Here is a 12,546-nt window from a genome sequence, read left to right as displayed (position 1 = left end):
TTCGATGTGCAATGTCTACTTCACCTCACACATGATTCTATTCTGGCTGGACACCTTGGCATACATAAAACCTATGACCTTCTTCAAAGGGATTTCTGGTGGCCTGCCATGAGAACAACAGTAAAACACTACATTTCTGCTTGTGACACTTGTTCCACTTCCAAACCGTCTCATGGAAAATCAGTTGGTTTACTACAGCCCTTACCAGTCCCAGACCACCCTTGGTCCACTGTCTCCATGGATTACATTGTCGAGCTGGCGAGATCATCATGTTTCACCTGTATATTCGTGGTGGTTGATTTATTTTCGAAGATGGACCATTTTTTGCCCACCAGGGGCCCGATCCGATAAAAATCAACCAATATTTGCGCTGGTTTGGTATCCTATATACGGCGTAACTTAGAAGTTACGCGCGTAGATTTCTGGCATCGCCCATAGTTTTTTGGGCCATAGACTGACATACAAAACATGCGCAGTTTGGTATCCTATATACGGCGTAAGTACTTACGCACGCAGATTTCAAATCTACTCCAATCTCATCTCGCCACAAATTTCAGCCGCAGGAACCCTTGCACTGACTTAGAAACCAACGTAACTCTCGGAAGGCCTAACAAGTGCATGCTTAACAACATACATATCAGCAGCTTGATCACAATAGTTAACCTCTTAAAAGCATTTAATATTCCTGCCCCTGCAAGTTTGTCAAACCAGTCACAAAGGGGTGCATCATGGGGCCCAGAGGGACATCATGGGGCCCAGGGGGACATCATGGGGCCCAAGGGGTGCTGGAAGCCCTACAATCCCCTGTTGTTCTGTCTACACATGCTGAATCTATAGTTGTTGCTGAGGTCCATGGTGATGGTGCTGCCCCTGCTGCAGCTGGTCATCGAATTACATATTGCGGAGTTCCACTGCATGTAAGTGAAACTACTACATCCCACCCCCATTCCCTTAACCACCCTAATTACTGAAAATATATCATTAGTTAAATTCATGTTTTGGTCACTATGATTTATTGACTATCATTTTTAGGAATGAAAATGGATGTTTATACCTTATGTTCACACCTTCTGTAAAAACATTATTATTTATATATATATATACCCATGTGCAGGGATAGGCAAGGTGTCCTTCACTAAAACTCTTTACCTTAGAAAATGTCAGCAACAGCCTTGGCTCCTGCCTATCCCTGCACATGGGTCAATTTCTATTGGATGTGAGAAACCTTGATTTACATCTTAAAAGTGAATATCACTATATGTACCCTTCATACACAACTATGTAATGTGGTTTAGAGAACATGAATATGTCATAAACATGATGATATTACCTTTTCTGGGCCATTTCCACACAGGCCTTATTATATTTTTCAAAGATATTAGTGTACTAAAACACCCCTCACATGGATGTGGATGACAATTATATGGTAAATAACAGAGGACAAGATTTAGGATTAAATATAACAAGATTTATTTTCTTTTAGGCTTCTTAGATGAGGGGGCTGAGGGGCCTGGAGTGGGTCTCCTGCCTCTCCTGGGTTGTGTTGATTCCGAGGATCCTGCAGGAGTGCTGGCCACAGATGAGATGCTGGAGGCAATGTCCTGCTGGTGGGTGAAATGCTCCACAAAACACCCAACAGTTGGTTCTGTTCCCTCCATCTGTTGTCACTCTGAATCTGCATGTCAGACATTACTCTCAGCATCTGAGATTGATTCTGGACCATAGCAGTTAAAGATGCCGCCATGTCCCATTGCAGCTCAATGGAACGCTGTTGTAAAGTCTGTTGACTCCTGTAAAACCTGTGTTGGTCCCTCTGCATTCTCTCGCAGGTTGATGTGAGACTCTCGCAGGTTACTGTTTGCCTCCTCTGTAAGGCAATGTATTCATCGCCCATGGCGGAAGTCAGCGGATCCATGGGCTCTTCCCCAGCAGGGACTCTAGGCACCGCTTCCATTTCTATATCCTCAGCTGGTGGTGCGGGCTGTGGAATCTCAGCTGGTGGTGCGGGCTGTGGAATCTTAGCTGGTGGTGCGGGCTGTGGAATCTCAGCTGGTGGTGCGGGCTGTGGAATCTCAGCTGGTGGTGCGGGCAGTGGAATCTCAGCTGGTGGTGCGGGCTGTGGAATCTCAGCTGGTGGAGCTCTTCCAAGTGCAGCAGATGGTGCAGATGTCCGGATGGACTGATAGTCCCATTCCCTGCTGGTGTGCACCCACTCAGCCTGCTGGTAGAATCCCGGAGTGGCCTGATATTGTTGGGGGGGGTAAAGGCATCTACCCTTCGGGGCTGGCTTGGCTCCCCCTCCAAGCCAAAGGAATAGTCCTCCGGCCAGGTATCCTCATGTAATGCTGGCGGCATGACATTCGGATTGTCAATTGAGGCAGTCCAACCCAGGTCATGCCTGGTATACTCCTGCTGGACTCTCCGGACCGGTGGTTGAGGTGGAGAAATACTTTGTTCCGGTGGTGGAGGGGGATGCATGGGCGTTGGCACCCTGGTGACTGGAGGTTCTGTGGAGGAGTCAAATGATGAGAGGGATTAGTACAGTCAGATATATATCCATGTGGGCATACAATGTACATGCTAGGGCCTATACACATTCTCATGTCAAACTCTATAACATACATGTGCACATTGAGATTTGTGATATGAGGGTTTTTAATATGCAAAGTATACATGTATGTCTTTCATACAATAGTTCTGTGTAAATGTCAGTGATAGAGAAAATGTGTTCTTTAAGTGACACTATGGTTGTGATGACTATAGTGTCCATTTACTGAAAACTCTACATGTGGCTTGTGGCCTGTGTTACTCTGAGATATGTTAGTATTTCACTATTCCACCTAATATCATGAATTTCAATGTGTTAAGTAGCATTAAATGGACATTAAACCCATTTTGATTCTTTCATGATTCAGCTAGAGCATGCAATTGTAAACAACTTTGTAATTTACTTCCATTACCTAATTTGCTTCATTCTCTTGATATTCTTAGCTGAAAAGCATATCTAGATAGGCTCAGAAGCTGCTGATTGGTGGCTGCACATCAATGCCTCGTGTGATTGCCTCACCCATGTGCATTGATATTTAATAAACAAATATTAAGAAAATAATGAAGCAAAATAGATAATAGAAGTAAATTGGGATGTTGTTGAAAACTGTATTCTCTATCTGAATAATGAAATAAAAAGATTTGGTTTCATGTCCCTTTAATGTTAAATCTCATTGTAGATGTTTTTGTTAGTAAGCCAAATACCATGCTCCTCATTGTGTACATGAATGTGTGACAATATAGGATGTTATAACTCAAATACATATAATACTGGTGTGTGGGATGTTACTCACCAGCATGCTGTGCTGATGTTGCAATCCCTGAGTCACGAGCCCCTTGAAGTCCACGGACTGCTGTGACGCTCAGGGACCTACGAATCAGCTCCAGCTACTCGTTGTATTCCGCCTCATAGTGAGGCCCACCTCCTGTTGCCCTCTGGGACATTGCTTCTTGGCCCATCTTCTCCTTAACTCTCCTCTTACAGTCGTTCCACCTCTTCTTTAGGCCATCCACATTCCTCCTCTGCTGGGACACACCATTAACGGCCTCCACCACCTTCTGCCAGGCATCTTTACGCCTACGGGCAACTCCTTTGCCCTTCTCTTGGCCAAAGAGGGTGGTATGGTTCTCTAGGACAGCCTGGACTAGAGCGAGGTTTTCAGCGAATGTGAAGTTGGGGCACCTCATACGCTCATCGTCCTGGTCCGCCTGGCTCCCTCCCTGGGATGTCCCTAGTGTGGGTTCCTCCCTATCCTCTCCCTGCTCCCCCCTTCTATCGCCATGTGCACCCTCTATCCCTCTTCTGAGTGTGCCTGGCCTTGGGGCAACCCCACTCCCATCCTCCCTTCTAGCACTCCCTCTCCCCACTCCGCTCACTCCCTGACGGGGACCCTGCTACTCCTCCTGCCCATAATCCTCTCCCTGCAACTCCCCTTCCCTCCTCCTCCCCGCCCTAGCTCTCCCTGACATCCTCACACTACACACACTCACACACTCACACTCACTCCCACTTCAATCACACACAATCACAACCAAACACTCAGCCTTTCACACTGTAAAAGATAAATAAAATGTGTAAGGTGTTATAGAAAAAAGTGTGGTGTATTTTGTATATGTGTGTATGCAAAATGTGTGCAATATGTAAAAAAGTGACAGTAATGTACAAGCTTAACAAATCCACCAAATCCGACCTAACTAAATTTTATGCAATGCACTTCTCTCTCTACTCTAACGACTTTCTCCTACTCACTGTAGTGTGCTGTAGCTCCAAGAACCGACCAAACACACTAAAGAAAATGGCGGCTGCGCAGGGGTTTAAGTATGAATTTTGAATCTCGTCATTGCATGGCGCATCTCTTAGAACTGGTGTAATTTTTTACGAGTCGTAGGCTAATTTGCATAAAACTACACTTTATTGAGACTTTACGTGAACAAAATACTGGCGTAAGTACTTGCAACGACTAAAATGTGTATTTGCGCACATTTTAGCTGATCGCCGGTTTTTCCTACTTACGCCAGTTTAGCATCTGACAGCGCTGTATATTGGATAGCTCAAGCTGAAACTGCGGGCGACGCGGGTTCCCTCGCTTGCGCCGCAAACTACACAGTATATCGGATCGCGCCCCAGATCCTTACCCACTGCTCAACAAACAGCTGATTTCTTCTTAAAGGAAATAATTCACCTTCACGGAATTCCAACCACAGTATTAAGTGATAGGGGGACACAGTTCACGTCTAAGAAATCGCTTTGTAAAGCTCTATAAATGAAGCAACTTTTAACAACATCTTACCATCCCCAAACAAATGGGCAGAGCAAAATAACCAACCAGTGGTTAGAACAATACCTCAGATGTTTCTGCTCACACAAACAACAATCATGGGCCGATTTCCTGAGCCCCGCAGAGTTTGCGTATAACAACACCACTAATTCCTCCTCTGGTTACTCCCCATTCTATATTACTACGGGATTTCATCCACGTTTCCATCCACTTACCAACCAGGAAACGCCAATCCTCAAGTTGTCGATTTAGTCAACTCCATAAACATAACCTTTTCTTTCATCCAGGATAACATCAAACAAGCTCAAGCTACTCACAAAAAGTACTACAACCTTCGACATAGACCTCATCCACAATACACAGTAGGACAACTGGTATGGTTGGCCACCAAGAACTTAAAATTGCCAAACACCTGCAGGAAATTAAATCAACTTTTTATAGGACCCTTCCCTATCACGGCAATTCTCAGCCCAATGACAGTTACTCTCCTATTGCCATCGCACTATCATATACATCCCACATTCCACGTTTCCTTGATTAAACCTTGTATGTCCTCAAACCCTCATCCCACTCACCTTGACCATCCATCCCAACCTGATGTGCAATATGACGTCCAAGAGATCCTGGATTCGCGTCGCCACCATGGACAACTACAATACCTCGTCCATTGAACTGGTTATGATTCCTCTGAAGATTCTTGGGAACCAGCCACCAATCTCTCGGCCGACAGGTTGGTTTCCCTGTTTCATCGCAGAAATCCGGATAGACCGGCTCCCTGAAACCTCCTTGAGGTGTCCTTTTGGGGGGAATATGTCATGTAACTCTTACATTCCACCTTTACCAGAAACTTCAGGTATCCTAATACCACCTTAAATCTACACAGGTGGATCTCTACGACATAAAAGTTCCCTCCTACTTCCCAACCTCGCTGGTTTATTGAAGCAAATACTACTTGTGTTTAACCCAGGTCATAGCATCTAAGTGCTTTATTGTTACAGAGCCTTCTCGGGAACTTCCAGGTTCCGTTTACCTCAGGCCGCGGCAGTCTTTGCGACTTCCGTTCTCGTCTTCTTCCCCGCTCCGGATCTCATTACGCTACTCAGCTGATGTATGATGCCAGAAGTGATGATTGCAACCATTGCGTAATGCCGGAAGTGTCGCTTGAAAGTTGAAACCGTTAGTTATGATCTCAACCGGAAGCCACAACATTTAGTATTCCGGAAGTACTACGAGACTGCTATATATGCAGTTTATTTGGCGGTCTTTTTCTCATGTATTGTTTATTCCCATCCCTTAAATATAAGGTAAGGAAATAGACCTGTTATTAATCTTGAGATAGGCCTTGTTTAAGACCAAAACGCATAGACTGACGACTCATACGGCTCGAGTTTTTAATCGTTTGGGGTCTGGTAAGCCTTACATTGTAGGCGTGGGACACCTTTATTCTTAGCAATATTGCACTATATTTTGTATCGGATACACAGTGGATTATGGGTTTTTTTTACATTGGATTCTATGGCCTAGATTTGGAGTTTGGCGGTAGCTGTGAAAACCAGCGTTAGAGGCTCCTAACGCTGGTTTTAGGCTACCGCCGGTATTTGGAGTCAGTCAAAAAAGGGTCTAACGCTCACTTTTCAGCCGCGACTTTTCCATACCGCAGATCCCCTTACGTCAATTGCGTATCCTATCTTTTCAATGGGATCTTTCTAACTCCGGTATTTAGAGTCGTGGCTGAAGTGAGCGTTAGAAATCTAACGACAAAACTCCAGCCGCAGAAAAAAGTCAGTAGTTAAGAGCTTTCTGGGCTAACGCTGGTTCATAAAGCTCTTAACTACTGTGCTCTAAAGTACACTAACACCCATAAACTACCGATGTACCCCTAATCCGAGGTCCCCCACATCGCTGCCACTCGATTAAAATTTTTTAACCCCTAATCTGCCGACCGCCACCTACGTTATACTTATGTACCCCTAATCTGCTGCCCCTAACACCGCCGACCCCTATATTATATTTATTAACCCCTAACCTGCCCCCCACAACGTCGCCGCCAGCTACCTACAATAATTAACCCCTAATCTGCTGACCGCAAAGCGCCGCCACCTACATTATAGCTATGTACCCCTAATCTGCTGCCCCTAACACCGCCGACCCCTATATTATATTTATTAACCCCTAATCTGCCGCCCTCAACGTCGCCTCCACCTGCCTACACTTATTAACCCCTAATCTGCTGACCGGACCGCACCACTATTATAATAAAGTTATTAACCCCTAATCCGCCTCACTAACCCTATAATAAATAGTATTAACCCCTAATCTGCCCTCCCTAACATCGCCGACACCTAACTTCAAACATTAACCCCTAATCTGCCGACTGGAGCTCACCGCTATTCTAATAAATGTATTAACCCCTAAAGCTAAGTGTAACCCTAACACTAACACCCCCCTAAGTTAAATATAATTTAAATCTAACAAAATTAATTGACTCTTATTAAATAAATTATTCCTATTTAAAGCTAAATACTTACCTGTAAAATAAATCCTAATATAGCTACAATATAAATTATAATTATATTATAGCTATTTTAGGATTAATATTTATTTTACAGGTAACTTTATATTTATTTTAACCAGGTACAATAGCTATTAAATAGTTAAGAACTATTTAATAGCTACCTAGTTAAAATAATTACAAAATTACCTGTAAAATAAATCCTAACCTAAGTTACAATTAAACCTAACACTACACTATCAATAAATAAATTAAATAAAATACCTACAATTACCTACAATTAAACCTAACACTACACTATCAATAAATTAATTAAATACAATACCTACAAATAACTACAATGAAATAAACTAACTAAAGTACAAAAAATAAAAAAGAACTAAGTTACAAAAAATAAAAAAATATTTACAAACATAAAAAAAATTTAACAACAATTTTAAACTAATTACACCTACTCTAAGCCCCCTAATAAAATAACAAAGCCCCCCAAAATAAAAAATGCCCTACCCTATTCTAAATTACCAAAGTTCAAAGCTCTTTTACCTTACCAGCCCTGAACAGGGCCCTTTGTGGGGCATGCCCCAAGAAATTCAGCTCTTTTTCCTGTAAAAAAACACATACCCTCGAATTCCGATTGGCTGATAGGATTCTATCAGCCAATCGGAATTAAGGTAGGGAAATTCTGATTGGCTGATAGAATCAGCCGATCACAATCAAGTTCAATCCGATTGGCTGATCCGATCAGCCAATCAGATTGAGCTCACATTCTATTGGCTTATCGGAACAGCCAATAGAATGCGAGCTCAATCTGATTGGCTGATTGATACCAGAGTTGCTTACGGACGCGGCCAGCCTCAAAAATGTGCTCGTGCACGATTCCCCCATAGGAAACAATGGGGCTGTTTGAGCTGAAAAAAAACCTAACACCTGCAAAAAAGCCGCGTTCAGCTCCTAACGCAGCCCCATTGTTTGCTATGGGGAAACACTTCCTACGTCTGCACCTAACACTCTAACATGTACCCCGAGTCTAAACACCCCTAACCTTACACTTATTAACCCCTATTCTGCCGCCCCCGCTATCGCTGACACCTGCATATTATTATTAACCCCTAATCTGCCTCTCCGTAAACCGCCGCTACTTACATTATCGATATGTACCCCTAATCTGCTGTCCCTAACACCGCCGACCCCTATATTATATTTATTAACGCCTAATCTGCCGCCCACAACGTCGCCTCCACCTGCCTACACTTATTAACCCCTAATCTGCCGACCGGACCGCATCGCTATTATAATAAAGTTATTAACCCCTAATCCGCCTCACTAACCCTATAATAAATAGTATTAACCCCTAATCTGCCCTCCCTAACATCGCCGACACCTAACTTCAAACATTAACCCCTAATCTGCCGACTGGAGCTCACCGCTATTCTAATAAATGTATTAACCCCTAAAGCTAAGTGTAACCCTAACACTAACACCCCCCTAAATTAAATATAATTTAAATCTAACTAAATTAATTAACTCTTATTAAATAAATTATTTCTATTTAAAGCTAAATACTTACCTGTAAAATAAATCCTAATATAGCTACAATATAAATTATAATTATATTATAGCTATTTTAGGATTAATATTTATTTTACAGGTAACTTTATATTTATTTTAACCAGGTACAATAGCTATTAAATAGTTAAGAACTATTTAATAGCTACCTAGTTAAAATAATTACAAAATTACCTGTAAAATAAATCCTAACCTAAGTTACAATTAAACCTAACACTACACTATCAATAAATAAATTAAATAAAATACCTACAATTACCTACAATTAAACCTAACACTACACTATCAATAAATTAATTAAATACAATACCTACAAATAACTACAATGAAATAAACTAACTAAAGTACAAAAAATAAAAAAGAACTAAGTTACAAAAAATAAAAAAATATTTACAAACATAAAAAAAATTTAACAACAATTTTAAACTAATTACACCTACTCTAAGCCCCCTAATAAAATAACAAAGCCCCCCAAAATAAAAAATGCCCTACCCTATTCTAAATTACCAAAGTTCAAAGCTCTTTTACCTTACCAGCCCTGAACAGGGCCCTTTGTGGGGCATGCCCCAAGAAATTCAGCTCTTTTTCCTGTAAAAAAACACATACCCTCGAATTCCGATTGGCTGATAGGATTCTATCAGCCAATCGGAATTAAGGTAGGGAAATTCTGATTGGCTGATAGAATCAGCCGATCACAATCAAGTTCAATCCGATTGGCTGATCCGATCAGCCAATCAGATTGAGCTCACATTCTATTGGCTTATCGGAACAGCCAATAGAATGCGAGCTCAATCTGATTGGCTGATTGAATCAGCCAATCGGATTGAACTTGATTCTGATTGGCTGATGCCATCAGCCAATCAGAATTTTCCTACCTTAATTCCGATTGGCTGATAGAATCCTATCAGCCAATCGGAATTTGAGGGACGACATCTTGGATGACGTCCCTTAAAGGAACCTTCATTCGTCGGGAAGTCATCGTCGGAAGAAGATGGGTCCGCGGTGGAGGTCTTCAAGATGGAGCCGGTCCTCATCGGATGAAGATAGAAGATGCCGCTTGGAAGAAGATGGTTGCCGGTCCGGATCTACTCTTCTTCCCGGATAGGATGAAGACTTTGGAGCCTCTTCTGGACTTCTTCAGCCGTCGGATGATGGATGTCTAGCCCCCGCTTGGGCTTAGATGAAGATATCGGAGCCAGGACAGATCGGTGTGATACCCGGTGAGGTGAAGACAAGGTAGGAAGATCTTCAGGGGCTTAGTGTTAGGTTTATTTAAGGGGGGTTTGGGTTAGATTAGGGGTATGTGGGTGGTGGGTTGTAATGTTGGGGGGGGTATTGTATGTGTTTTTTTACAGGAAAAAGAGCTGAATTTCTTGGGGAATGCCCCGCAAAGGGCCCTGTTCAGGGCTGGTAAGGTAAAAGAGCTTTGAACTTTGTTAATTTAGAATAGGGTAGGGCATTTTTTATTTTGGGGGGCTTTGTTATTTTATTAGGGGGCTTAGAGTAGGTGTAATTAGTTTAAAATTGTTGTAATATTTTTCTTATGTTTGTAAATATTTTTTTATTTTTTGTAACTTAGTTCTTTTTTATTTTTTGTACTTTAGTTAGTTTATTTCATTGTAGTTATTTGTAGGTATTGTATTTCATTAATTTATTGATAGTGTAGTGTTAGGTTTAATTGTAGGTAATTGTAGGTATTTTATTTAATTTATTTATTGATAGTGTAGTGTTAGGTTTAATTGTAACTTAGGTTAGGATTTATTTTACAGGTAATTTTGTAATTATTTTAACTAGGTAGCTATTAAATAGTTCTTAACTATTTAATAGCCATTGTACCTGGTTAAAATAAATACAAAGTTACCTGTAAAATAAATATTAATCCTAAAATAGCTATAATATAATTATAATTTATATTGTAGCTATATTAGGATTTATTTTACAGGTAAGTATTTAGCTTTAAATAGAAATAATTTATTTAATAAGAGTTAATTAATTTAGTTAGATTTAAATTATATTTAATTTAGGGGGGTGTTAGTGTTAGGGTTACACTTAGCTTTAGGGGTTAATACATTTATTAGAATAGCGGTGAGCTCCAGTCGGCAGATTAGGGGTTAATGTTTGAAGTTAGGTGTCGGCGATGTTAGGGAGGGCAGATTAGGGGTTAATACTATTTATTATAGGGTTAGTGAGGCGGATTAGGGGTTAATAACTTTATTATAATAGCGATGCGGTCCGGTCGGCAGATTAGGGGTTAATAAGTGTAGGCAGGTGGAGGCGACGTTGTGGGCGGCAGATTAGGCGTTAATAAATATAATATAGGGGTCGGCGGTGTTAGGGACAGCAGATTAGGGGTACATATCGATAATGTAAGTAGCGGCGGTTTACGGAGCGGCAGATTAGGGGTTAATAATAATATGCAGGTGTCAGCGATAGCGGGGGCGGCAGAATAGGGGTTAATAAGTGTAAGGTTAGGGGTGTTTAGACTCGGGGTACATGTTAGAGTGTTAGGTGCAGACGTAGGAAGTGTTTCCCCATAGCAAACAATGGGGCTGCGTTAGGAGCTGAACGCGGCTTTTTTGCAGGTGTTAGGTTTTTTTTCAGCTCAAACAGCCCCATTGTTTCCTATGGGGGAATCGTGCACGAGCACATTTTTGAGGCTGGCCGCGTCCGTAAGCAACTCTGGTATCGAGAGTTGCAGTGGCGTTAAATATGCTCTACGCTCCTTTTTTGGAGCCTAACGCAGCCATTCTGTGGACTCTCAATACCAGAGTTATTTTAAAGGTGCGGCCAGAAAAAAGCCAGCGTTAGCTACGCAGGTCATTACCGACAAAACTCTAAATCTAGCCGTATATGTTTTATATATTTTGAAAATGTTTATCATTTTTTGTGGATATTTTTAGGAAAACTTTTCATTTTTATTTTTTTCCTGTACACATTTTTTCACCCTCTATATATTCAGATACTATACTAATGGATGAACATTGTATTAGGTCTGACTATTGTATTCATGTGTTAATATTAATATTGATTTTTTGGGACTATTTCTATTATAATATCTTTTTACTGTTTGGGGATTATTCATTTATTTACCTAACTACTCATGGTAGAGATTTTTAAATAATATATACAGGTATATATACATTAACCTTTCTTACATGCTTTAGAGCTCATGAAGATGCCAAATCTATGATATTAAGAATAAAAAGATCTGTACATTATAATCTGCAAAGTGTAGCAATAAAGACCAATGGCCTGCCAAAAAGGTATGTACTGGAAACATTATCTTATAGTACAAACACATTAAGTTTTAGGATGTGTGGTACATCTAGATAAACCTATTAAAAACAAGGGTACTTTAATTCATCAAAATTGACATTTCACTCCTTTTCTTCAAAATCTTACCTTTTAATCCTGAATTCCGCTCCAGCGATTCCCCCAACCGTCGGAAGCCTCTTCTTACGTCAGAAATGACGAATCCGGTTTCCTCCAATCACGGGTTTCCCCCGGGGGGATCATGACTTGATGCAATGCCGTGATTGGAGGAAGCCGGATTCATCATTTTGGACCCGCAAAGAGGGCTTGCGATGGGCGGAGGAAGCGCTGCAGTGACTGAAAGGTAAGTTTTTGAAGAAAAGGAGTGAA

The sequence above is a fragment of the Bombina bombina genome, chromosome 4 (genome assembly GCF_027579735.1).
Source record: "Bombina bombina isolate aBomBom1 chromosome 4, aBomBom1.pri, whole genome shotgun sequence".
NCBI lineage: Eukaryota > Metazoa > Chordata > Amphibia > Anura > Bombinatoridae > Bombina > Bombina bombina.
The sequence above is the reverse complement of the archived record's forward strand: the minus strand, read 5'-3'. Positions refer to the sequence as shown.